The following is a 4,535-nucleotide window of genomic DNA, read 5'->3' as shown; positions in this document are numbered from 1 at the left end:
AACTTCAAGAGGTCCAACATTCATATTAAAGGGATGCCAGAAGGACAAGAGAAAACAAGAAAGTAGAAACCTATTTGAAAAAATAAATGAGAGGTACTTCCCTAATTTGGTGAAGGATATAGATATGCAAGTCCAGGAAGCAAACAGGATGTATTCAAACAGGCCCACACCAAGACACAACATAATTAAAATGCCAAAAGTTAAAGAGTTAATTTTTAAAGCAGCAAAAGAAAAGCAGTTAGTTACCTACAGGGTAATTCCCATAAGACTTGTCATCTGATTTCTCAAAAGAAATTTTGTAGGCCAGAATAGATTGGCAAGAAATGCTCAAAATTATGACAAGCCAGGTCCTACTGCCCAGAACATTCTACTCAGCAAAGATATTTAGACTAGAAGGGCAAATAAAGAGCTTCCCAGACAAGAAAAAAAACTAAAAGAGTTCATCATCACCAAACCATTATTATATGAAATGTTAAAGAGACTTACATAAGAAAAAGATCAAAACTATGAACAATACAATGGCAACAAATATCTATCAACAATTGAATATAAAAACAAACTAGACAAAAAGAGTAAAAGAGAGAGAATCATGATACAGGGACAGTTTGATGGTTGCCAGATGGGAGGGAGGTATGTGGAAATGATCAAAGAAGTCAGGGGATTAAGAGGTATAAGTAGTTAGTAACAGAATAGCCCTGAGGTGTAAAATACAGTATAGGAAATAGAGTAGCCAAAGAACCTGCACAAGTCCCATGGATGTGAACAGTGGTGTGGGAACTGCCTGAAGGAGTGGAGGATTCTGGCTGGAGGGGTCACAGGGGGGGAAAATTGGGGCAGCTCTAATAACATAATCAATAAAACATAATTTTTAAAAATTAAAAATAAAAATTCCAAAATATTTAAAAAACAAAAATTTTCAATTGCATTTTGCATATTGACCTTTTATACAATGACCTTGGTGAACTCACTTATTTATCTTATACTTTATACATTGTTTTGTATTTCCTATGGATTTAGCTATTAAATCTACAAACAATTTTATGCTTTCCTTCTAATTCATATCCTTTTATTTCTCTTGCCTAACCTTTTGATCTGCAGTGGAGTGAAAGAGATTAAAGATGGTAATAATGATAATCCTTGATTGTTTCCAATCTGAAACTATGTGATAATATGTATATAAATGTATAAAACAATATTAAAATGTAGAAAATATATAAAACAATATATATAACAAATATACAAACCATAAAACATATTTTATGTTTTCACTCTTATTTTGTGGTAGCTGTAAGTCTCTCCCATTAACAAGCATATCTTTCTATCCAGTATTGCTATTTTTTATACCCATTCTGTGTTAATGTGAAGAAATATGTTGATGTTTTGGGCTTTTGTTCTCCTTTTGTTTGTTAAAATATGATTTACATACAATAACATTTACCCATTTTATACGTAAAGTGTTGAATTTGGTCATTATAAACAGTTGAGCAATCACCAACATTGCCAAATATTGCCCCACACCATAGAAGGCTTTCTCTTCCCTTTCCTTAATGGACCTCCTTTCTGAAGACCCAGCCCACTGATCTTCTCTCTGTCAGTATAATTTTGACTTTCTTAGAATGTCATTCACTGTACATTGTCTTTTGTGTCTTCTTTCATTTTCCAGATATTTTCAAAACTCATCTAGATTGTTAATTGTATTAATATTCTGTTCCCCTTTATTGCTCAATAGAATTTTATGGTATGAATATGTATCAATGTAGTTATTTACCCAGCATTTGATGGAGAATTTGGGTTGCTTTCATTGAGTTGCTTTCACAATATTCTAATATGAATATTAGCATACACATTTTTGTGTGGACATATATTTTATTTTTCTTAGAGAATTAAGTAGAACTGTAATGGTCATGTTGTATGGTAAATGTACGTCATATTGTTTTCCTAACTGGCTACATGATTTCAAATCCCCATTAGCAGGGTCTCCACCGCCTTGAGAAAATTGCAATGTGTCACTCTTTTTTACTTTCATTGTTTGTGTGTCTGTGTGTGTATGTGGGGGTCTCACCATAGTTTCAGTTTGTGTATCTGTGATGATCCATGAGGATGAGAATTTCTTCTTGGTTTATACATTTACCTACTTTTATGAGATGTCTGTTTAAAGATGTTGGCAATATTTTGATTGGGTTATATATATTTTTATTATAGAATTCCTTATAGATTCTGGATGATAAATATTTGTATATAAAATTATTCTGATAGTCTATGACTTATCATTTTCTTGTATTAAGTGTCTTATAAAGATAAAAAGGTTTGATCTTAGTGATGTCTGTTTTATCTATTAATTTCAGGTATAATTTGTACTTTTGATACCATTTTTGAGAAAACTGTTTAGTGTAATGAAAATTCCTTTTCCTCTAGAAATTGAGTAGCTATAGTTTATATATTGCAAACTTATATTCATTTTAAGTTAATTTCTGTGTATGTAAAAATAAAAGTTCAGTTTGGTTTTTTTCTATTAGATATCCGTTTGTTCTAGCAATGTTTTTGAAAAGATTATATTTTCTCTAATTAATTGCTTTGGCACATTTTTGAAAAGTTAATTAATCATATAAGTGTAGGTCTATTTATGGGCACTCTATTCTGTTTCATTGATTTGCATCTCAATCATTATGCAACTATCACACTGTCTGAATGCGCATGGTTTTAGTCACTGAAATCATCTAGAATAAGTCCTCTGGTTCTTTTCTTGTTCTTTTTCAAAATTGATTCCACCACCCTAAATCCTTTGCTTTCTATAATAAGCTGGAAGATAGTTTGTTAATTCCTTCAAAAAAGAAGAAATTGACAAAAATGTAATAGAAATAGAGATTTAAACAAGACTATGAACTAACTTGACCTGTCATTTATAAATCAGAACTTCATCAACTGTAGAAAGCACATTATTTTCAAGTTCACACATAGTATTCATCATACAGATCACATGCTAGGTTATATGATTTGTAAAATATTTGAAAACATTTAAAGCACATGCAAATGTTTAAAATTGAAAATGAATGACAAATCAATATTTACCAAATGACCAAATATTTGAAAATTAGGCAGCATACCACTGCAACATAACTCATGGGTAACAAAAGATACCACAAAATGGTAAAATATTTAAAGTGAGTGATATTAAAAAGACAAGTCAACTTTGTAGGATATAGCTAATGTTGTACTAAAAGGGTAATTCCTAGATTTACAGCTTATATTAGGAAAAGATAATAGTTAAAAAATAAGGGCCCAAACCTCAAAACTAAGACATTAGAATAAAGACTCAAGTAAATTTTTAAAAACGTGAATATGAAATAACCAGAGCAATAATTAATAACATATTACAAAATAACTACTGATTAACAAGACAAATAATAAGTTAAAAGTTTGTTCTTTGACAAATGAACAAATTGATAACAATTGATAAACCCTAGGAAAATGATCAAATGTAACCAGAGATAGAAAACACAAATCACCAATACCAAGATTGAAGAGGAAAAGATGTAACAGATATATATTTTTAAATAAATAAAGGGAAGGATTCGCAGGAACAAATATAAAGGACACATGGACAATAACTAAGGTGGGGCGGAAATAGGAGGGAGGTGGGGAGCACTGGGTGGGGTGGGCAGGGTGGGAATATAAAACAGAAAGCTGTACTTGGACAATCATTAAATAAATCTAAATTAACAAAATAAAATAAATACAGAAATAAGGAGATATTTGATTAACTCTGTGCCTACAGCTAGAAATCTATTTTTACCAGAAACCTCTATGTTAAAGGCTTCCAGATTAGATTTAGCTAATTACAGGAATTTAAGCACATTTTGGTGTGAGGGAAACAGAGGCCATTTGTCTCACAAGGTTTCTCTGTGAAGGTCCTGAGTGTCAATGCACAATGAAGTGTTCTTGTTTCCTTCCTGCCTCCAGCCCCACTTACATTTCTGGCTCCTGCCCTTGCTGACCAACAGCATATCCAAATTCACCACTAGATGCTTGGCCAAGGGCTGACAAAGGTAGTCATCCCCACAGAAATAGTCATTGCCTAAGAGGCAGTCATTTCTAGGAATAGATTCTACATAGGTAGTAGTTTCTACCCTTCTGTGTGTTCCCCATGTGGTGTACCATTTGGGGGTGTAGATATTAGTGTTTTTTAGAATTTCCTTCGAGCTCTATTTTGTTCACTCACCCCACTGCTTTCAACGGCTTTCTCAGTGACCATGTTTCTGATTCAATGATCCCCACTTCTGGACATCTGTTACCCTATCTTCGCCCACAATCAAGTGAGTTCAAATTCCCACATGAAATCATTTTTCCTTCAATACTTGTAGACACTCTATGAATTTCTGATACTTAAAGTTGGGGGAAGAGGGCATAATATTAATAATGTACTACTCCATGATTCATGAAAAAATAATATATCCTATGCTATCAATATTATTAGCCAACGGCTATGTTAATATAAGCATCAGCTGTTAATATGAATAATTAGTCATCTTACATGT

This window comes from Sturnira hondurensis, unplaced genomic scaffold (genome assembly GCF_014824575.4).
Source record: "Sturnira hondurensis isolate 20B ecotype Veracruz unplaced genomic scaffold, ASM1482457v3 Scaffold0009665, whole genome shotgun sequence".
Classification (NCBI taxonomy): Eukaryota; Metazoa; Chordata; class Mammalia; order Chiroptera; family Phyllostomidae; genus Sturnira; species Sturnira hondurensis.
Note: the sequence above shows the minus strand (reverse complement) of the source record.